The 24,647-nt window shown below is 36.4% G+C and overlaps 2 pseudogenes; both read left to right on the top strand.

The window, feature by feature from the left end:
- Window positions 1-2,058: 2,058 nt before the first annotated feature.
- LOC125112958 (olfactory receptor 10AG1-like) lies at window positions 2,059-4,458 on the top strand (annotated as a pseudogene).
- An 18,242-nt stretch (window positions 4,459-22,700) lies between these two features.
- On the top strand, window positions 22,701-23,638 carry LOC125112957 (olfactory receptor 10AG1-like; annotated as a pseudogene).
- The last annotated feature ends 1,009 nt before the right edge of the window (window positions 23,639-24,647 follow it).

Here is a 24,647-nt window from a genome sequence, read left to right as displayed (position 1 = left end):
AACTCTGTTTCAGACAGATTTTGACAGTATGATTCTCAGCATTATATTATAAAATTATTTTGTAATATAATGGACCAATATGCCAAAGATTACTGCCCTCTTCTTCATATTCATGATCATCCTAGGTGTTAATATTTATTAAGTTATGACTATATGATAACCATGCATTTAATATTTATATATATATGTTAAATCTGGGAATATCTCATCAAAGTTTAATTGTATATAACTAAGAAATAAGATACTGGATTAACCTTATTAAAATGGGTTTGCATCATTCTAATACCAAGGGAATAATTTTTGGTTAAAATTAAGTTCAATGATAAAAGAATCTGAAAATGCGAAAGAAATACTAGGTGGTTTTCACTTATCTTTGGAGATGTCTCCTAAGGAAAAATGTCTTCTGAACTACATTAAAAACATTTAGGTTATTACTTATCTTCAATTTTATTTTATGAAATTGCTCTAAATAGCATTAAATACATTTTGATATAGCTGGTATACCCCCAAAAAAATCATTATTAAATTGGAAAGACCAGAAAAATAAGCACAAATGATTTGAGTAAAAACAAAGGTGACTGCATTTACCTGAATTTTTTTGTGTTTTTCTTTCTGAGTTTTATAAATAGAAGATGTAAATGTTCCCAAAAGTCAGAAACCATCAAATATGTTGCAGTCTTTGTGGAAATCTTTGTATATGATATTGAATTTTGAAGGTAAGTACATATAGATAGGATTTGAAAAATTATTTCTTAATTTGCAAATGGTCTTACATTAATAATGGCATTTAATAGTCATAAAATATTGTTCCATTTGACAAAAAATAAGTTGAAGTTAAAAGTGTTTTCACTAAATGTGGACACTATATTCTTGGATGCAAGTTATGTTGTTCTTAGTTTCTCTGGCTATTTTATGTACATGAGTTTCGGTATGCTTTTCAAGTGCACTACCCTACTTGAAGAGTAATAAAACACTTAGAGAGAGGATCAAAAATGAGAGAAGGCCTTACATAAAGAGCAGATAGAAAAAATGAATAAAGCAGGTGATAGTCTCTGAAGACAATGTTTAACCCATCAAATGTAGGTTTATGAGGCATGATGGTCTGAAAGTATTGATGATTTATTCAAAACACAATTGTAATAAGTGTCCATGCAGTACACTTTATATTGTATTAAATAAGTGAATAAAACATGAATAAAGGTGTCAGGATTAGATAAACAAAAAAACCCAAAAAAGTATGGTTGTATAATCTCAGACACATGAAATTATTTTTTAGTAATATCACCTATCAGCCATTAGGTTCCAGCCATTTTAAAGACACAGTTACAGAATTTCCTACAATCACATTTTCTTTGAAAGAACTGGGTAGTAATGAAACAGGTTTTAAATACCTTTTGTACCTTAATATGCAATCTGAAATATTGTAAATGTTAAAAGAAATTACTATTTAACTTTTCTTTTATAACTCACAGAAAATCCACAGGATTCACAAGTTTCATTTTTTTTGTCTTTTTGTATTTTTAGGGCTGCACCCATGGCATATGGAGGTTCACAGGCTAGAGTTCCAATTGGAGCTACAGCTGATGACCTATGCCAGAGCCACAGCAACTCAGGATCCAAGCTGCATCTGCATCCTACACCACAGCTCAGGACAATGTCAGATCCTTAACCCACTGAGCAAAGTGAGGGATTGAACCCACAGCATTGTGGTTCCTAGTTGGATTCCCCTCTACTGTGCCATGATATGAACTCCAGGATTCACAAGTTTTAGATGAAACATTGCTTCTGCCTCATAGGTGTCTATATTTTCATAGCTGAAATCTGGACAATTGTCTTCATCTAACACCTGTAGAATATATATGTATATATGGGTGTCTCTTATTTGTAACAACTTTGCCTCTGTGAACTGTCAAATCAATTAACACTATTAAAATAATGTATAACATTCTGAAAATAGAAATAATTTGCTACTTCTGCCAGAGAGAGTGAAAAGAGTATAATTTCTACCTCCGCCCCCTAAAAAAGACCACACACTCACACACACACACCACAGAAGGCATGCTTGAACTTTACCAGGGGAAGGAGGAGGTCAGTCTGAATTCTGGGTAGGAACCCTCACTTACACCTTAAGGACTATTTCAAAGAAGCAATCAAGTTGATTCACTTTTAATTTATTCAAGCATTTAGAAAATAAATTTTTGTGGAAAAAATATGCTACACATTGCATAAAAAGATGTATAGAATGTCAAAAGAAGCATCTAATCTACATATAGCAGAAAGAAAAGTACAGCATAAAGCTGAGCAATCTCAACCTAACATATTCATGTGCCTCAACTAACACACATATGTGTGCAAAAAAGAAAAAAAATAGTGAATGGATTAAATGGATTTAGGAGAATAATAGCAATTGTTGAAGAAGTGAGTAATTTGGGAAGTTCTCAGAGATGTTTTGTGGCTGATGTCTCTTTGATAGCATAAGCATGGAGAAGTGAACATTCTAGTTAGAATTGCTTTCCTGAACAAAAGATGATAGGTTCTCCAGCCTCTGACATCATGAGTGTTCCTGGATAGGAAGACCGCCTTAGAGTTTCTTGCCTCTTGACTGAAAAATCTGAGTAAAAGTGATGAGTGTTGATTGTATAGAACTTATATTGGAAACCACAGTTATAAAATTTAAATATCATCCCAAGTATTGAGTGATCAGCTATCTCACTGAGTTTTTTATAATAAAATAGATTAAATAGAAAGTCAAAACCGAAGAGGACATTACAATAACTTTAAAAAATTAACTATATTTATCCCTAAAGTTATCTTACATGGCTTACAAAATATTTACTTGTGCAATAAAATTAATTTTGAATTAATAATATAAAATAGAATTGAGATGTGAGTGAAAAAAACATGTCAAATGGAAAAAGAAAATCACTGATGTAATTGAACATAAATTCATATTTTGCATTTTCACTATTCAGATGGCTAGCAAAATTATAATTGTATTTTCAGAAACAAAGAAATATGATAATCTGTAATAGAAAATGGAGATGAGAGGTTTTTTCCTTGAAACATATTTTATATTAATGAAAAAACTATTTCACACTTTTAGAACTCTTATCAATTATAGGTTTTGATTTTATAGCAAAGCAGACAAAATGAAAAGAATATAATCCTGTTTTACGTAAGAAAACAATAGCCAATGAAAATGGAGTAACAGTACAGCAAATTCAATCATTCCTATTGAAGAAATATGAAGAGATGGAAGCAGAAGACCATGTGTCCACAGTGATGCAATTTGTACTCCTGTGATTTTCTGACCTTCCAAACCTCCAAGGGTTACTCTTTGCAGTGTTTGCCATTATTTACATCATTATCTCAAATGAAAATAGCCTCATAATTATAATAACTAAGCTTGACACTACACTTCAGAAACCCATGTATTTTTTTCCTGGCATATTTTTCCTCTTTGGAAATCTGCTATGTGTCACACTCCCAAGGATTCTAGTCAACATTTGCACTCAGGATAGTGAGTGCTGGCCTGTGCCACTCAAATGTGCTTCTTCCTTATACTGGGAGGCACTGAATGTTTCCTCCTGGCTGTGATGGCCTATGACCACTATGTGGCCATCTGTAACCCTCTGTACTATCCTCTAGTCCTGAACCACAAGATGTGCATCCAACTGGCTGTTGGCTCCTGGATCAGTGGAATCCCAGTGCAGATAGGGCAAATGTGCCAGATTTTCTCTCTGCACTTCTTTCATTCTAACCAAATTAATCACTTCTTCTGTGACATCCCCCCCATTCTGAAGCTGGCCTGTGGAGACACATCTGTGCGTGAGCTGTCTATGTAGCAGTTCTACTGATCACCACCAATCCTTTTATGTTGATACTTGCCCCTTACAGCAAAATTATTTCTACTATTCTGAGGTTGCCCACAGCCAGAGGTCAGGCCAAAGCCTTCTCCACTTGTTCTTCTCACCTGCTGGTTCTGATTTTATTTATTTATTTGTTTGTTTGTTTGTTTGTTTGTTTTCTTTTTGCCATTTCTTGGGCCACTCCTGTGGCATATGGAGGTTCCCAGGCTAGGGGTCAAATTGGAGCTGTAGCCACCAGCCTATACCACCGCCACAGCAATGTAAGATCCTAGCTGTGTCTGCAACCTACACCACAGCTCATGGCAATGCTGGCTCCTTAACCCACTAAGCAAGGCCAGGGATTGAACCCACAACCCATGGTTCCTAGTTGGATTGGATAAACACTGAGACATGATGGGAACTCATACTTTTACTTTTTGGATCTCTTAGCATTACCTACTTAAGGCCCAAATCCAGTCATTCTGCAGGAATTGATAAATTGCTCTCTGTGTTTTAAACCATCATGTCTCTGATGTTTAATCCCATCATATACAGTCATAGGAACAATGATGCTGTTGCAGCACTTAGAAAATTACTGCTTAAAAAATAGTGTGTTGGATTTAATTGTAAATGTTCTTATGGTTTGCCCTAGTTATCAGGGAAACATTTAAAAAATCTCTATATTCCTCCTAAAGAAGTTGATCATTTCTAGATTATAATGTCCTTTTAGACACTTTTAAACTATAACTCACCATTTACTGCACTTAAATATAGAGTAGGAAAAGTATCTTCAATACTCTATGCCTAAAGCATAATTCTGCCTTATGAGTAAAACAGTAATGTGTGTTACATAATTTATTAAAAAACAGAATGTGATATATTAAGATTTTTTTACTTAAATTACCCTGAAAATATATGCAAGCTTATTTACCTAAAGAATTGCTTTAATCTTCACACATCTATTTTTAATTCTTTGATTCAAGAGCACAGAAACTGGCCAATAATAATTAAATAATGAATGTTTGAAAGAGGGTTTGAATGAATGGTTGGACAAATATATATTTCTAAGGACCACCTCAGACTCCTGGAAAATTTGAAGATTTCAGGGAACCAATCAACATTGTGAACATATTAATTTAACCCACTGTGAACTCATTTGGAATAACTCCAATCATAACACTAAAAGAAAAACTTTTATGAACTTAGTCCACTTCCTAAGTGCATGATATAATAGGACACTCCTACTTGTATCCACTTCTTTACCCAGGATATATTTCTATCTTCTATTTAGCACTTTTGACCCCAAAGTAATTTGCTATGAATTACTTCAATTCCTTCTTCAGTGCACTCCAATCATCTAATCCTATGCCAATTTTATATATTTTTTAAAAGTTACCTATGAATTTAAAAATAAAGAAAAGTGGTAGAAGTTATTTTCAGAATTACCCAAAGTCCACATACTCAAATTACATTAGTGTACCTTCCCTAATCTTTCATGTCTTGAATTCTTCCTAAAGTGTTTGAAATATTTAAAACTTTGAACTGATATTATCAAAGAAAGTGAACTGAATTAGATACAGGTAGTTATATTTAAATTTATCAACCTATGTATATCTTCTACCAACTAACATACTGTGCTACATTTATTTATGTATATTATTAACAATAGTATATATGTATAAATATAGACACACACTTAATCAAATACATATATTTATATATGTATATATAACATTTTATGCAATGTTTTATGTAAGAATTTCACACATTATCCATAATGGAGAACAGGATGTTGATGATAATACTGATGATAAAGATGGTGATTATGATGGACATAGCAGTGGTTTTAGTTTTGGTTTATGAAGTTTAGTAAAGCAATATCAAAATGTCATGGGAACAGTGCTGTCCCAAAAGCTCAAACAACTGATTTTTATTCTCCTTCATACCATATTTTGAGTAAGTGATTTAGCTACTCTTTTTCATTTCAATCTTTTAAGGAACAAAATTAAAGTGAGTACGCTTTTAAGATTTTTTTTTTGGCTCTATTCAGCGCTTTGTGAATCAGGTGACATCCAATCTAGCAGGTAGACAGGATCTCTGTAGAGCTATGCAAAGAAAGAGGTTTTCAAACACAGAAGGGAGCAGAAAAAGGGAAGTCATACTAGACAAAATGATTGCAGTTGTTTTCCTTATAGGGGATGGGAGGGTCTTATCAGGTAGATTATCTAACTATACCTAATAAGGCAATTCCTGATTGACTAATTTGTTTCCATTTCTTGGAGTGCTAAAGCAAGTTAAGTTTGGAGACACAAGGATTAGTATTAGTGACTCCATTTTAGTCCTGTTGTTATGTTTTGACATAATAATTAGTAAAATGGTAAGAATGTACTCTTTCCTATGAATTCCCAGGATAATTACAAGGCTCAAATATCATCTTAGCATGGAATATCAACAAAAATTATAGTGTTGGCTCTATTTAATTCATAATGAGTCACCAGTTCTGATTTATTTTATACTCAAATTTGTGGGGGAAAAAACTATGATTGTTTTATTTTTCATTGAAGTAATTGATTTACAATATTGGTTTCTGGTGGGAGTTTCCCTATAGCTCAAGTGGGTCAGAAGCATCTCTGGAGCACTGGGATGCATGTATGGCACCTTGCCTGTCAAAGTGGGTTAAGGAACTGACATTGCCACAGCTGTGGCATAGGTCTCAACTATGACTTGGATTTTATTCCTGGCATGTAAACTCCATGTGCCTGGGGGTGGCCAAAATAAAGAAAAAAATTGGTTTACAGCATACTGATTCAGTACTTTTACAGATTACAGTCCATTAAAAATTGTTAAAAGATAATGGATATAAATCCTCTGCTATACAATATGAACTTGTTTCTTAACTATTTTATACATAGTTGTTTGTATCTATTAATGCTATTTCTGGAATTGATCCTAGTGCTCTTTTTGAGGTAAGAGACTTTCCACAATATCAATTACTAGGCATTCTCCTGTCACTCAGTGGGTTAAGAAACTACTGGTATCCTTGAGGATGCAAGTTTGATCCTGGCTCAGCTGGTTAAGGATCTGGTGCTGCCAAAAGCTGCAGCATAGGTTGCAGATGTGGCTTGTATTCTGCATTGCTGTGGCTGTGGTATAGGTGTTCAGCTGCAGCTCTGATTTTATCCCTAGGCTGGGAATTTCTGTGTGCCTCAGGCGTGGCCCTAAAATAATACAAATTAATTTCCTAGGGAATAAAATCTACTTGTTTATACATTGGAATTATAAACTATGTTTAGTTTTGTAAAAAATGTGCTAATCAAATAATTGCTCATCTAAGTAGTAGCAATGGAACAGATAAAAATTTTCATTTAGATCATTATGAACTCAGTTTCAATGAACAATTGTAGGGTTATGAATTTATACTTTCACAAAATTCCTTGAGACTTTTATATTATTCATCTTATCTCACTACCGCTTGTCTTCAAAATCTTTTAATTCACAGTGAGGCAGCCTTTAGATATTACTTTCTGGACATTTAGTTATTTATGTTCTATTACCAACCAACATAACTGAGATTGACTGAAAATCCGTTTATCACATGGTTTATAAAAATAGTCATCTGCTTTACATATAATTCTTTGACTAGCTCATGATTGCCATGTGTGAATCCATTAATTTCTTGGCATATATACCAATAAATTATTCTAAATTATCTTGTTTCCTCTGATTTTTAAATTACACCGTTTTGCCAGATAGTAGAATTTCCTAATCTCTGGCCACCAATTTTATTCTTGATCTAATCTATGATTTATTGCCAGTTGATGAAGACTTTGATTTTCTGTTATGTCAAAATATCAGTTTCAATTATAGATATATCACAAATATATATATAATGATATGTATTATAATGGTAAATGAAACATTCACACTCCTGTCCAGATTCATTTTGGATGAATGTTCTTATATTTTGAAGATTACTTCTTCTAGGGGGATATTTATATAATTTCCATAGCAATACTATTACTTTTGGCATATTGTCCCTCTAAAGAAATACTTCTCAATTTCCCCATCGTGGCTCAGCCAGTTAAGGACATGAAATTTTTCTCTGTGCAGATATGGATTAAATCCCTGGCCTTGCTCAGTAGGTTAAGGATCTGATCCAGAATTGTCATGAGCTGTGGCCTACATAGCAGATGCAGCTGGGATGCCATGCTGTTGTGGCTATGGTGTAAGCCAGCAGCTGAAGCTCCTATTCAACCCCTAGCTCATGAACTTCTGTATGCCTCTGATGCAGCCCTAAAAAGAAAAGGAAAAAAAAAGAAAGAAAAGAAAACACTTCTGAAAAACTAATCATAATTACCCATAAGAGTGGAGAAATAATTACAATTTACAAAAATTTATTTCAACAAAAATTAGATGGCCTATAGAAATGTGCCCTTAGAGGATACATAAAAAATTATAACATAGTGTCTTTAGGCCACAAAATTGTATGTAGCCTGTATTCTCTGAGTCACAATTCCTAACACTTTCCAACTGATGATTGACTCAACATATCACTCTCTTCCATGGGTGTAGTAATTTTTAGTAATTATATTAAAATTTTAATAAATATATTCACATTTCTCTTTGTACTCTTTATTCCATTTCCTTGAAAGAGGGCCACATTAAGTGAAGTTGCCAAGAAAGCCTTGATTTTATGTGAGGATTAAAAGTACTATTCAGACTAACAAGGGGAAAGGGCCACTGCACATTTATATTATATATTACATTAATATTATATATTATTTTCATTTTGTTATATATATTCAATACACACACTTTATGTAAATTATATAAATACTACAGGTCATCATATATAATGGAATGCTACAAAATAGATTATTATATATAATTCAGTGCCTATTTTTAGATCATAGTGAAGTTGCTTTTAGTGACAAGATCCATTCCATGAGGATACCATGAAAATGCCAAGTCTACTTGAGAGCATTTTCCTGTTTAAACTATTTTTTTTTGCTAGTATAAAAAAGGATTTGAATATCTGCTGGGGTGCCTTGTCTGTCATAAATTATTGGCTAATTTTTACCCACTAAGGTTAGTGGGAACCATTTAGTGGTGTTTCACTATAGACATTACATCTTCAACTCATATTTCTGTCCTAGTTACCAGGAATTTGGTGTGGGCAAAGAAGTTGGTGTTCTTGTTTCTCTAAGGACCAATGAATCAGGCAAGAGAAGGGGATCCCTTTCAAATTCCTAAGCCCAGCAAACAAATAACTATATGAATTTTTTTTTTCCCACTGTATAGCAAGGGGGTCAGGTTATCCTTACATGTATACATTACAATTACATTTTTCCCCCAGCCTTTCTTCTGTTGCAACATGAGTATCTAGACATAGTTCTCAATGCTATTCAGCAGGATCTCCTTATAAATCTATTCTAAGTCGTGTCTGATAAGCCCAAGCTCCTGATCCCTCCCACTCCCTCCCCCTCCCATCAGGCAGCCACAAGTCTCTTCTCCAAGTCCATGATTTTCTTTTCTAAGGAGATGTTCATTTGTGCTGGATATTACATTCCAGTTATAAGTGATATCATATGGTATTTGTCTTTGTCTTTCTGGCTCATTTCACTCAGTATGAGATTCTCTAGTTCCATCCATGTGGCTGCAAATGGCATTATGTCATTCTTTTTATGGCTGAGTAGTATTCCATTGTGTATATATACCACATCTTTCGAATCCAATCCTCTGTCGATGGACATTTGGGTTGTTTCCATGTCCTGGCTATTGTGAATAGTGCTGCAATGAACATGCGGGTGCACATGTCTCTTTTAAGTAGAGTTTTGTCCGGATAGATGCCCAAGAGTGGGATTGTGGGGTCATATGGAAGTTCTATGTATAGATTTCTAAGGTATCTCCAAACTGTTCTCCATAGTGGCTGTATCAGTTTACATTTCCACCAACAGTGTAAGAGGGTTCCCTTTTCTCCACAGCCCCTCCAGCACTTGTTATTTGTGGATTTATTAATGATGGCCATTCCGACTGGTGTGAGGTGGTATCTCATTGTAGTTTTGATTTGCATTTCTCTTATAACCAGAGATGTTGAGCATTTTTTCATGTGTTTGTTGTCCATATGTATATCTTCTTTGGAGAAATGTCTATTCAGGTCTTTTGCCCATTTTTCCATTGATTGATTTGCTTTTTTGCTGTTGGGTTGTATAAGTTGTTTATATATTCTAGAGATTAAGCCCTTGTTGGTTGCATCATTTGAAACTATTTTCTCCCATTCTGTAAGTTGTCTTTTTGTTTTCTTTTGGGTTTCCTTTGGGGTGCAAAACTTTTCAGTTTGATGAGGTCCCATGGGTTTATTTTTGCTCTAATTTATATAGCTTTGGGAGACTCACCTGAGAAAATATTCATGATGTTGATGTCAGAGAGGGTTTTGCCTATGTTCTCTTCTAGGAGTTTGATGGTGTCCTGTCTTACATTTAAGTCTTTCAGCCATTTTGAGTTTATTTTTGTGCATGGTGTGAGGGTGTGTTCTAGTTTCATTGCTTTGCATGCAGCTGTCCAGGTTTCCCAGCAATGCTTGCTGAATAGACTTTCTTTTTCCCATTTTATGTTCTTGCCTCCCTTGTCAAAGATTAATTGACCATAGGTGTCAGGGTTTATTTCTGGGTTCTCTCTTCTGTTCCATTGGTCTGTCTGTCTGTTATGGTACCAGTACCACACTGTTTTGATGACTGTGGCTTTGTAGTATTTCTTGAAGTCTGGGAGAGTTATGCCTCCTGCTTGGTTTTTGTTTCTCAGGATTGCTTTGGTGATTCTGGGTCTTTTGTGGTTCCATATAAATGTTTGGATTGTTTGTTCTAGTTCTGTGAAAAATGTCCTGGGTAATTTGATAGGGATTGTATTGAATCTGTAGATTGCTTTGGGTAGTATGGCCATTTTTACAATGTTGATTTTCCCAATCCAGGAACATGGAATATCTTTCCATTTCTTTACATCTTCTTTGATTTCTTTGATTAAAGTTTTATAGTTCTCGGCATATAGGTCCTTTACCTCCTTGGTCAGGTGTATTCCGAGGTATTTGATTTTGTGAGGTGCAATTTTAAAAGGTATCGTATTTTTGTATTCCTTTTCTAATATTTCATTGCTGGTATACAGAAATGCAACTGACTTCTGAATGTTAATCTTATATCCTGCTACTTTGCTGAATTTATGAATCAGTTCAAGTAGTTTTGGGGTTGAGTCCTTAGGGTTTTCTATGTATAGTATCATGTCATCTGCATACAATGACAGTTTGATCTCTTCTCTTCCTATATGGATGCCTTTTATTTCTTTTGTTTGTCTAATTGCTGTGGCTAGGACTTCCAAAACTATGTTGAGGAGCAGTGGTGTGAGTGGGCATCCCTGTCTTGTTCCAGATTTGAGTGAGAAGGCTTTCAGTTTTTCCCCATTGAGGATTATTTTGCTGTGGGTTTATCATAAATGGCTTTGATTATATTCAGGAATGTTCCCTCTATACCCAGTTTGGCAAGGGTCTTGATCATGAATGGATGTTGGAGTTTGTCAAATGCTTCTTCTTAATCTATTGAGATGATCATATGATTTTTGACTTTTTTTTCTTAATGTGGTGTATGATGCTGATTGATTTGCATATGTTGAACCATCCTTGTGAACCTGGGATGAACCCAACCTGGTCATGGTGTATAATTTTTTTGAGATGTTGTTGGATTCGGTTGGCTAAGATTTTGTTGAGAATTTTTGCATCTATATTCATCAATGATATTGGGCGATAGTTTTCTTTTTTGGTGGTATCTCTGTCTGGTTTTGGAATGAGGGTGATGGTGGCATCATAGAATGTCTTTGGGAGTATTCCTTCTTCTTCAAACTTTTGAAAGAGTTTAAGGAGGATTGGCACCAATTCCTCTTTATATGTTTGATAGAATTCACCTGTGAAGCCATCTGGTCCTGGACTTTTATTTGTAGGGAGTGATTTTATGACCTCTTCAATTTCATTTCTAGTGATCAGTCTGTTCAGTTGGTCTGTTTCTACTTGATTCAGTTTTGGCAGGCTGTAAGATTCTAGAAAATTGTCCATTTCTTCCAGATTTTCAAACTTGTTGCCGTATAGTTGTTCATGGTATTCTCTTATGGTTTTTTGCATTTCTGCTGTATCCATTGTGATTTCTCCTTTTTCATTTATAATTTTGGTTGTTTGGGTTCTTTCTCTCCTCTTTTTAGTGAGTCTGGCCAGGGGTTTGTCAATTTTTTGACCTGTTCAAAGAACCAGCTCTTGGTTTTATTAATTTTCTCTATTGTTTTTTGAGTCTCTATTTTATGGATTTCTTCTTTGATCTTTATAATTTCCTTCCTTCTGCTGACTTTAGGCCTTTTTTGTTCTTTTTCTAATTCGTTTAGGTGGAGGGTTAAGTTGTCAATTTGGGATCTTTCTTCTTTTTTGAGAAAGGCCTGCATTGCTATAAATTTCCCTCTGAGCACTGCTTTCACAGCATCCCATAGATTTTAAGTGGTTGTGTCTTCATTATCATTTGTTTCAAGGTAGTTTTTAATTTCCTTCTTGATTTCCTCATTGACCCATTGGTTTTTTAGTAGCATGTTGTTTAGTCTCCATGCAGTAGGTTTTTTCTCTTTCCTTTTCCCATGGTTGATTTCTAATTTCATGGCATTGTGGTCAGAGAAGATACTTGAGATAATTTCTATGCTCCTAAATTTATTGAGATTCGCTTTGTGTCCCAATATGTGGTCGATTCTTGAGAATGTTCCATGCACACTTGAGAAGACTGTTTATTCTGATTATTTTGGATGTAGGGTCCTGAAGATATCAATGAAGTCTACCTTTTCTATTGTTTCCTTTAGGATCTCTGTTGCTTTATTGGTTTTCTGTCTAGAGGATCTGTCCATTGATGTGGGGGTGTATTAAGGTCTCCTACTCTGATTGTATTCTCATCAATATCTCCCTTTATGTCTGTTAATATTTGTTGTATGTATCTGGGTGCTCCTGGATTTGGGGCATATATGTTGACGATAGTAACATCCTCTCTTTGGATGGATCCCTTAATCATTAAGTAGTGTCCTTCTTTGTCTTTCTTTATGTCTTTTGTTTTAAAGTCTATTTTGTCTGATATGAGCGTTGCGACTCCTGCTTTTCTGTCATGTCTATTGGCGTGAAATATTTTTCCCCACCCTTTCACTTTCAATCTATATGTATCTTTTGTCCTAAGGTGAGTTTCTTGTAGGCAGCATATTGAAGGTTTTTGCCTTTTTATCCACTCAGCCACTCTGTGTCTTTTGATTGGGGTGTTCAGTCCATTGACATTTAAGGTGATAATTGATAGATGATTATTTATTGCCATTTGAACCTCGTGTTCCAGTTGATTCTATGTTTCTCCATTCTTCCTTCCTTTCTTTTTTTTTTTTTTTTTGTTTGGATGGTCTCCTGTTATTATCTGCTTGAGTGTATTTTTTTTTTCATTTTTTGCAAATGCAATATTTGGTTTTGGCTTGTGGTTGCCCTGTTTTTTAAGTATGCTAACCCCTTCCCATAATTGTGTGTTTTAGCCTGATGGTCCTGTAAGTTAAACACTTCATTACTATATTAAAATTGAGACGAGAAACATACAAACAAGAAAGGTTATTTACTTCCTAACATCCCTTGCCTACATTTTATGGTTTTGATGACTCTTTTTTATTTTTTTCTTTTTAATTTTATTTTGTTTGAGGCCTGTTTGTGATTAAATCTGTATTCTGGCTTATTTGAGTCACTGCTCTCTGATTGCGGTTTCCTCAGTCCTAGTTCTTCCTCTATTTCTTTTTTTTTCTTTTCTTCCCTTTCCTTCCTTTCTTTTTGGTTTAGAGAAGCCCTTTCAATATTTCCTTTAACCTGGGTTTTGTGTTGCAGTATTCTTTAAGTTTTTGTTTGTTGGAAAAAATTTCTATTTCCCCTTCTATTTTAAATGATATTCTTGCTGGATAGAGTATTCTAGGTTGCATATTGTTTCCTTTTAGCACTTTAAATATTTCTTGCCATTCCCTCCTGGCCTGTAGTGTTTCTGTAGAGAAGTCAGCTGATATTCTTATGGGCCTTCCCTTGTAGGTAACATTCTATTTTTCTCTTGCTGCCTTTAGGATCCTCTCTTTATCACTAACTTTTGCCATTTTTATTATGATGTGTCTTGCTGTGGGTCTATTTGGGTTCAAGTTGTTTGGGGCCCTCTGTGCTTCTTGTAATTTGAACCCAGCATCCTTTAGATTTGGGAAGTTTCCAGTGATAATTTCTTCAAATATATTTTCCATCCCCTTATCTTTTTCTACTCCTTCTGGAATTCCTATTACGCATAGATTGGCCCGCTTTATATTATCCCATAGGTCTCTTATATTGCTTTCCAGTTTTTTGATTCGGTTTTCTGTCTGTTGACCGGATTGAGTGATTTCCATTATTCTATCTTCCATATCACTGATTCATTCTTCTGCATTATTCATTCTGGTTTTTACTGTCCTTAGTTCAGTTTGCATCTCTGCAAATGAATGTTCTAGTTTTTCTTGGCTCCTCCTTATATTTTCTAGTTCCTTTCTGAGGGTATCTGCATTACTGTTCCTATCTTCTCTTAATTCCTTCAGTATTTTCACTATTTCTCTTTTGAACTCCAGGTCTGTCTGACTGCAGAGATCTGTTTCATTGTTGACTGTTTTAGGTGAGTTCTCCTGTTGGTTTGACTGGGGGTGGTTTCTCAGCTTCTTCATCTTGCTTGTTGTTTTCTTTCTCCTGAGGGAGTTGTACTCTCCGTTGTCAGGCAGTGTTTGCCTTGTCACTGCCATGGAATATTTCCTGAGGCCTGGCGTTGTTGGTCAATCTTTTTTTGAGGCAGTGTGGCTTTTCTGGAGTGTTGATGGGGCTAACAGTGTTTCTTTGAAGCAAAGGAGGGCTTCCTGAGGGCAGACAGGACTGGGAGGTCCACACTACAATTGTAGCAGATTTCACTTGGTCATGCAGAGCTTGCTCTGGTGTTTTTAGGCTGTGGGGTACTTGCAGGGGGTTGGTGGTGTTGGGCAGCTGTTCCTCAGGAGTGCAGCACCCCCTGGGGGCTCGAGCATCTATCTGGGTCACTGAGAACCTAAGAGGCTCTTCCCTAGGGCAGCCCAACTCAGAAGGCTGGCCTGAGAATGTAGGCAGATCTTTTCACAGTCTGGCCAAGCTTGTTGCAGCTTGTCTGGGCTGCAGGGGCTCTTCTAGGGGGCTGGTGGTGCTGAGAAGCTATTCCGTGGGAGTGGGGCACCCCCTAGGGCCTTGGGCAGGTAGCAGGGCCACTGGAAACCCAAGAGGCTCCTCCCCAGGGCAGCCCAACTCAGAAAGACCATCTGAGATCTTTTCCCAGCTGGGCCAAGCTTGTTGCAGCTTTTCTGGGCTTCAGGGGGTCCTGCCTGGAGCTGGGAGTCCTATGCAGCTGATCCACTAGGGCACCCCCTGGGGGCTAGGGCGGGTAGCAGGGCCATTGGAAACCAAAGAGGCTCCTCCCCGGGGCAGCACAACTCAGAAAAAACGTCCGGGAATTAGGCAGATCTATTCACTGCCTGGCTAGGCTTGTTCTAGCTTTTCTGGGCTGCAGGCCTTTTCTCGGGGGCTGGTGGTGTTTGGTTGTGTTTGGTGCTACTCTGTGGAAGTGTAGCCCCTCCAAAGGGCAAGCAGGCCTGTGCAGGGACAGCCCCTGCGGTGGTAGGCTTCAGGCAATTGTTGAGGCCAACCTCCTGGATGGCAGGCAGCCCCAGGTCCAGTGAGAGCGTAGGGGGTGGGGGGGGTGGGGGGAGGGGATGTACTGGAAACCACAGCTTTCAGCTAGCTAGCGGGCCTGTAAGCTTGCTGTGGTGTGGGGGGTATTCTATGGGGACCCACCCCTTCTTCTCTCCCCTCCCCAGCACGGGCACAGACCAGGCTCTTCTCCCAGGTTCCCTCATGCGGCTTTCCGCTTCCCTGCCCCTAGAGTATTGTTCCCTTCCTCTGCGACAGCTTTGTTTTCTAGTCTCCCAGGCAGTCTCTGCCCCGTCAAATGGTTTCTAGACCTCCCAAGCAGTTTCTGCTCCGCCCCGCCCCCCCCCAGCCCAGGGGACTATCCTCTGGAGCCTAGGTCTCGGTGCCCAGCCCCCACCCAGGCGTCCCCCGGCCCTCTCTCAGGGACTAACCTCTGGAGCCGAGGTCTCAATGTCCAGCCCCCACCCAGGCATCCCCCGGCCCTTTCCCGGGGACTAACCTCTGGAGCCCAGGTCTCTGTACCCAGCCCCCACCCAGGCGTCTCAAACTTTGGTGACTGTGCCCATAGTTCAGATGGTCCGTTCGGTTCTTGATCGGCTTTTCCGTACTCCAGCTTACTGCTACACTCTTCTCTGCATCTGGTGATTCCTCCGGTTCGTTTGATCTTTCCCCCGTGTAGGTGACTTTCCAGGGTGCGGGATCCCTTTCTCCTCCGCAGTTCCCTTTCGGGAGTGCCCGTCCCACTCGGATTCACCTTCTCTCACTCTCCTCTTTTCTCCCGTTCTGCCCCGTAATGTCACGAACTTCTTGCCGTTATTGGAGTTTAAGTTCTTCTGCCAGCGATTGGTTGCTGTCCTGTGCGAGTCATTTATTCTGTAGATGTGCTTTTTTTTGTTGTGTTTGTGGGAGAGGGCGAGCGTGTCCCTCTACTCCTCCGCCATCTTGTCTCCCTTCTATATGAAATTTTATATTATTTTCCAATCTGAACCCCAAATGCTGTGAATGGACTCTTTGTCTGTTCCAGCCTCTACCTCTAAGTCCTGTCTGAGAATGGTTGATGTATATCTTTGTACCTGATGAAAACATTTTACTTTGATCTTCTTTCACTTTTGAAAAATATTTATTCAAGTATTTTTCTTGACAATATTTTAAATCAACTATAGTTTTAAAAAATTTAGGGAGTTCCCCCTGTAGCTCAGTGGTAACAAACCCAATTAGTATCCATGAGGATGCAGGTTTGACCCCTGGCCTCTCTCATTGGGTTAAGTATTTGGTATTGCCATGAGTGGAGGTTTAGGTCACAGACACAGCTTGGATCCTGTGTTCTGTGGCTGAGGCATATGCCAGAAGCTAAAGGTGTGATTCAACCCCTAATTCTGGAATTTCCATATGCTACAGTTGTGGCCCTAAAAATATGTATCTTTCAGTGAATATACATTTATGGTAATAACAATCAGGACAACAATGTGTAACAGTTACAGCAATCATTTTGCAAATAAATCCAGTAGAGTACCACTACACATTTAAATGGCAAAATTCTTAGGCCTTTATATAGGATTTACTTTCATGCAAATCCAAGGACCAAGTGTCACCTTAAACCAGCAACAGAAATCATATGGCAAGCAAGAATCATGAAGCTGAGTAGCTCTCAGTAGAGAGAGATGACTGCTGAAGTTAAATACAACTGTTTTTTTTTTTCCAACTGGGTTTTTTGATTGGTTACTGGGTTATCATTTTGTATCATGAATTGAAATTGTCAAGATCTTTATCAGATGGCCAAACACAAATTTTGTTAGGATTAGATATGATGATGGTAAAGTTTCTTAGTGTACAACAAAGTCTGTGAGATGTCTTATCACTAAATGCCCCTTCCTATTAATGGCAGCATCTATAATTGTGCCATGAGGATGGCCAGTGAGGAATTAAAGGTATCTAAACACATTGTTATATCAGTCTAAACACACATCTAAGGTAGTGACCTGGCAAGGTGGACACAAGGAGATGTCTCAAATACTTGGAAAATCAGAGGGAGTGTATCCTTGGTGCTGCACTTTTGAAATATGACCTTTAAACTTCTTGTGTAAAATTCAACAATTAACATGAAAAAAGTGGATTCAGACTCCTAAGTCACTTAATGATTTTTATTCTATGATGTGATATTATATGGTGCATTGTGAATAATTTATGTCAGGGATAAAATCAAATGAATACCACACAAGCCAACCATCCTTTTTCATTAGGAGATTATGATAAATAGAAAACTGTTAGAGCTGCTTCTGTGGCACAGTGGGTTAAGATACCAACTGCAGCAGCTTGGGTCACTGCTGAGGTATAGGTTCTATCCCTGGCCCAGAACAGTGAGTTAAAAGGATTGAGCATTGCCACAGCTATGACATAGTTCTCTGCTGTAGCTCGGATTCAATCCCTGGCCTTGGAACTTCCATCTGCTGTGAGTGGGGCCATAAAATTTAAAAAATCTTTAAATAAAATAAAAATAAATTTAAAAAAGGAAGAAGAACGGTCCCTGAGGGATAAACCCAAACCCTGGGAAATTATAAATATGCTACATTACTTGACAAAATAGGCTTTGTCTATAGGATCAATGTCAAAAACTGTTGAGATGGGGGGATTATCTCAGTAGGTCCCAAGTGATCACACAGCTCTAAAAAGAGGAAAAGAAAGAAATGAAGGTATTCCAAAAATATGTTATCTGTTTGATCAGGGAGAAGCAGGTCCCAATTTGTCATTGCTGGTGCCATAGACATTTGGGGTCATGAACCAAGGAATGCCATGATTTTTTGATGCTAAATATGACATTGGGCTTGCAGCCACCAAGAAGTCTTCAGTCACATGACCTCAAGGAAGTAAACTCTGCCAATAATCTAATTGAATAGGAAGTGAATCCCCACTAAAGTATACAGGAGGAAATGCAGCCCTGTTTACACTTTGACTGTTGCCTGAGTAGACATATTTTGGACACATTTTCAATGAAGCTCCAAGGTAATAAATATGTGCTAATTTAAGCTACTCAATTTGTGGTAATTTACTACCACAGCAAGGGAAAAGTAATACAGAGATTCACATAAAATGATGTACAAGGTTTTGTAGACATGCTCAGCATATACAAGTGTAAATCTCCTCTCCTGAGACCAATTTACATAGAGTTTGGATATTTGAAATACTCAATTTCTCAGCATCTTTTCTAGCTGAGTGTGAGGAGATGACTCAATTCTTAATGAGATGAGTGTAGATGTCAGCAAGTGCTCTGTCCTTTGCTTTCCCTTCTTTTCCTTCTTGGAAGGTATAGAAGTCATATCTAAGAATGGAAAAGTAGGAAGATATTAGAAACCTGCCCCTCTGATGTACCTAGATATCCTACTTCTGAATTTTTGGTGGAGGAATGGGGGAATATTCCCAGGCCATGTAGAAATTCCCAAACCAGGAATCAAATCCTTGCTGCAGTAGTGACCTTAACCACTGCAGTGACAATGCTGGATCCTTAACTCACAAGAGAACTCCCTACTTCTGAATTTTTAATGACACTGAAATAATTTCTATTTAATTTAAGATATTGTACAATTATATCTTTTTATAACATTTTTGTTTACACTGCAGGTAACATGTAATCATAAATTTCTGATTTAATGTCTTCTATTTTGTAATAATCAAAAATAAAGGAAGAGGGGTAAAGAATATATAGAAGGGGTAGTATGGACAAATATGTTTTTGGTTGTTGTGTCAAACTATTTGAGTGGCAGGCATAAAGCTTTAGTTCAATTAGTAAGTGACCTGTTTAAGGCAGTGATCCTGGGGGAGAAGAATATTTCCTGTTTAAAGGGCACTACTTATTTAGACAGTAGAACATATTGTAGATAATGGCTAACTTCTGTTTTAAATAAAATTAAATTAGCTATCTTTCAAAAGAAATTTCTCATTTTCTCTCTGTTGTTTAACTCAATCCTTAAAGGTAAGCATTATATTTAAATTCAATGCAAACAGGTAAGCAGGAAGCATTTTTGTCCAAGTCAAATTTAGTTTTAAATGAATCTGTTTATATTTAGCATCTGCAAAAGAACATTCCTTTTTGAAAATTTCAAAAGTAATCCTGTGTTGTTATTGTTGTTGCTTAATTTTAAAACATTCATTCAGATAGCATTTTACTTTCTTAATTCTTATCATTATACCATCTAATGAAAACATACAAATACTTGATACTCTAATGGGCCAGTATAGATTAAAGACCTCTTCATATGCATTATAATCATTTTAAGTGCTAATACTTATATGGATTATTATGTGTTTAGCAAATATTTAAATATTTTGCATGCATTAAATCTGGGGATAGCCCATAAAATTAATTGTAGATAATTAAAGAAGAAGATAATAAATGGACTTTTTTAAATGGGTTTATATCTTAGTAAACATCAAAGCATCCTTTATAAAGATTAAGTTCTATGGTACATAAGTTTGAATATACTAAAGGGATAATGACAAGTTTTCATTCTTATCTCTAGAGAATTCTCCTAAAGGAAATAGGCTTCTGAATTGCAGTCACCAATTTTATATTTTTATTTCCTATCTTCAATTTGAGCCTATAAACTTGTTCTATAATATTATATGAATTTTGATGATAGATGGCATACATGTTTTCATAATCCTCACACCAAGGAAAAACATTGCTATAGTGGAAAGAACATCACTATAGATGGAAAAATAAACATCAATTATTTGAGTAAAAACAAAAGTGAGTAACAGTGTAAGCTGAATTATTTAGTGGTTTTCTTTCTGTATTGTATAAATAGAAGTCTACAAAGGATTCCAGAAGTCAGAAACCCACACCATTGTTGAAGTTTTGAGAAAAAGAAATTAATGAGTTTGAGAAATGAAGATTAAGTATAATTTGAGTAGGGTTTGAATAATTTTAAGATTTCTTATATTACATATAGTTTTGCATTGATAATTTCTTTTAATATTCAAAAAATGTTGTTACATTTGATGAATAAATAGTTGAGGCTAAAAGAGTTTCAGTAAATGTGGACACTATATTATTGATTGTAAGTTTTCAGACTTTTTCTGGCTATTTTTTGTACCTGAGTTTCATTATGCTTTTAAAATGTACTACCCTACAAGAATATAAGGAATAATTTAGAGGATCAAAAATTATAGATGTTACATAGAGAGTAGATAAAATAAAAATAAATAAATAAGGCATGAGGCAGTTTTGAAGGCAGTTTCTGTAGGTGTGTGATGCATGCTCTTCTAAAAAGACTTGTGATTCATTCAACAAACAGTTTTAATCAGTATCTGAGAACTGCATTCTACATTGAATTAAATAAGTGAATAAGACATTGGTAAAGGCATCAGGATAAGATAGTTTAAAAATGATTGTGTAGTCTTTGAGACATGAAATCATTTCTTAATATTATAGTAATAGTACAATCACTTCTTAACAGTTTGTTTCTGACCATTTGAAAGTTCCAGTTATAGCTATTTTTACATTTCCTACAATGACATTTTCTTTGGAAGAATTGCACATAATGGGCAAGGTTTAAATACTTTTTGTACCTTAATATGGAGTCTTGAATATTGTAAGTGGTAAAAGAAATTACTATTTAAATTTCCTTTTCTAACTCACAGAAAATCCTCAGGATTCACAAGTTTTAGATCAATTATTTGCTTCCACCCCATGTGTGTCTATATTTTTGTAGCTGAAATGTTGACCGTTGTCCTCCCTTAACACAAGTAGAATTTGGTTATCCTCTTATTTTCAATGACTTAGTGTCTGTGGACTTTCAAATCAGTTAATATGTACTATGAAAAATATGTACAACATAAGAGAAAACAAGAATGTAATTTGTTACTTCTGACAGAATCAGTGAGAAAAAATTCTAAACACACACACACACACACACACACACACACACCACTGAAGTTACACTTGAACTATACCAAGAGGGAGGAGGAGGTCAGTCTGAATTGTGGGTAAGAAGTAATACTTACATGTTGTAGGCTATTGTAAAGAAGAAAACAAGTTGAATCATTTTAATTTATCCAAGTTATTAGTCAATCACTTTTTGTGAAACAAATATACACTGTATAGAGAGATGAAGAGAATGTAGAAATAAGCTTAAAACATGGCTGTAACAAAGGAAAAATTACTTGGTAAAGATTAGTAATCTTTCAGAGTTCCCATTATGGCTCAGTGTGTTAAGGACACAATGTTGTCTCTGTGAGGAAGTGGGTTCAGTCCCTGAACTCACTCAATGGGTTAAGTATCCTGTGTTACAGCAGGCTGCAGCATAGATCACAATGTGGCTCAGATCCAGTGGAGATGCAGCTCCAGTTGCCCCCTTAGCCTGAGAACTTCCATATGACATACACGTGGCCTTAAAAAGAAAAAAAAAAGGATGAGCAATATCAACCCAACACATTCAAATGCATGAAATAACACATGTAGGTGTACAAAAGAAGAAGAGAGGATGAACTAAATGGGGAGGGCAGGACAAAAAAAGCAACTATTGAGAATGTGGATAAATAATAATATGCCAAAGATGAGTTGTGTGGATGTTTCTCATACAATACGTGAGTGAGGGGTGTACATTCGATTTAGAATTGCTTTCTTGAACATAATTAATGGTATATAAACCTGCCTCTTACCTATAGAGTCTTCCTGGCCAGAAAGACCAACTTAAAGTTCTTTTTCTCCCAGCCGAAAAATTGAGCAAAAATTACGACTGCTGATTTTATAGACCTTACATTGAAATACACAGTTTTAAAAATTAAATATCATCACATAATATTGAGTGATCTGTTTAGCAATTTTAAATAAAATTTCAGGTGAATATCAAAATGACAATTGCATGTCTTAAGAAACAAGTAACTATGAAAACATATAGCAGAAATGATAAACTAAAAAGATTGCTTTTTCTTACAGATAGATTGAAAATAATGAAAAATACACTTCACCATATTTTAGAGCACCTAACAGGTTTGGTTTACATAGGGAATTGAAAAATTTGAAGGAGTAGCATCTTCTAAGAAAAAAAGAGCTTGTGAAAATTAAATAACTGTGTCTCCTGTTTGAATCATATCCACAGATGAAATGTGAAGAGGTGGAAGCAGAAGACCATGTGTCCACAGTGATGCAATTTGTACTCCTGTGATTTTCTGACCTTCCAAAACTCCAAGGGTTACTCTTTGCAGTGTTTGCCATTATTTACATCATTATCTCAAATGAAAATAGCCTCATAATTATAATAACTAAGCTTGACACTACACTTCAGAAGCCCATGTATTTTTTTCCTGGTGAATTTTTCCTCTTTGGAGATTTACTGTGTCTGTCACTCTTCCAAGGATACCAGTTAACATTTGCACTTAGGATAGAAGCATTTCTATGCTGGCCTGTGCCACTCAAATGTGCTTCTTCCTTATACTGGGAGGCACTGAATGTTTCCTCCTAGCTGTGATGGCCTATGGCCACTATGTGGCCTTCTGTAACCCTCTGTACTATCCTCTAATCCTGAACCACAAGATGTGCATCCAACTGGCTGTTGGCTCCTGGATCAGTGGAATCCCAGTGTAGATAGGGCAAATGTGCCAGATTTTCTCTCTGCACTTCTGTCATTCTAACCAAATTAATCACTTCTGTGACATCCCCCCCATTCTGAAGCTTGCCTGTGAAGACACTTCTGACATGAGCTATCTGTCTAAGTTGTGGCCGTGTCATTTGTTGCTGTCCCTTTCATGTCATCATTTGCCTCTTATAGAAAAATCATTTCCACTATTCTGAGGTTGCCTACGGCCTAGAGGTCAGGCCAAAGCCTTCTCCACATATTCTTCTCACCTGCTGGTTGTGGTCTTATTTTTTGGATCTCTTATTTTGGATCTCAAGCCCAAATCCAGTCATTCTTCAGGAATTGATAAACTGCTCTCTGTGTTTTATACCATCATGACTCCAATGTTTAATCCTATGATATACAGTCTTAGGAACAAGGATGTGATTTGCAGCACTCAGAAAATTATTACTTAGAAAATAATGTGATGAGTTTATGTATGGGCATTTTTAGCTATTTGCCACACAGTATCAGAAAAACATTTTACAACTTTATACTCTCTGTTTAAGAAGCTCATTAATATAAACATTTATTTTATTGTATTTTAAGACACTTAAAAATATGTTTTGGTGTCTTTTTAGGGCCCTATCCATGGCATATAGAAGCTCCCAGGCCAGGGGTCAAATCAGAGTTGCAGTTGCCAACCTATGCCACAACTATAGCAATGCCAGATCTGAGACGCACCTGCAACCTACACTACAGCTCATGGCAATGCCAGAATCTTAACTCACTGAGAAATGCCAGGGATCCACCCACATCCTCATGGATACTAGTCAGGTTCTTAACTCACTGAGCCACAACTGGAAATCCATGAGATAATTTTAAATGCTAATCCACAATTTAGTGTACTTCATTAGGCAAATTATCTTTAATATTCTAGGCCTAAATAATAATCCTGTCTTATTAATAAAAGTCAAATGTGCATCACATTTTTTCATTAAAAAATCAATATTGAATCTCAAGATTTTTGGATTACAATATACAGAAAATATACAATTATTTATCCAAATTACTATCTTTACACTTGTATATGTTTTGCATTCTTTGATGTTATGACATGGCAAGTGTCCAAAATCAGTTAAGTAATGAGTGTTTGAAGGAGGGACTGAAAGGGGGAATGGACAGATGAATTTGCTATCCCCTACCTCAGGCTGACAAAATCTAGAGCTTTCAGAGAACCAACAAACTTTGGGAGCATATTTATGTAACCCACTGTATACTTATGTGGAATTAACCTAATCACAATACCCAAAGAAAAGTTTTCAGTCACTTAGATCTATCTCTAAGTGCACATTATAGCAGAATCTTCCACTGGACTCAACTCATTTACTTGGCAGATATCTCTATATTCTACTTAGCAATCTTGGTCCTGTATTAGTTTACTTTAAATTATTTCACCTTTTTATCACTGTAGCACAAACAATC

The sequence above is a fragment of the Phacochoerus africanus genome, chromosome 12 (genome assembly GCF_016906955.1).
Source record: "Phacochoerus africanus isolate WHEZ1 chromosome 12, ROS_Pafr_v1, whole genome shotgun sequence".
Lineage (NCBI taxonomy): Eukaryota > Metazoa > Chordata > Mammalia > Artiodactyla > Suidae > Phacochoerus > Phacochoerus africanus.
The sequence above is the reverse complement of the archived record's forward strand: the minus strand, read 5'-3'. Positions and strand labels throughout refer to the sequence as shown.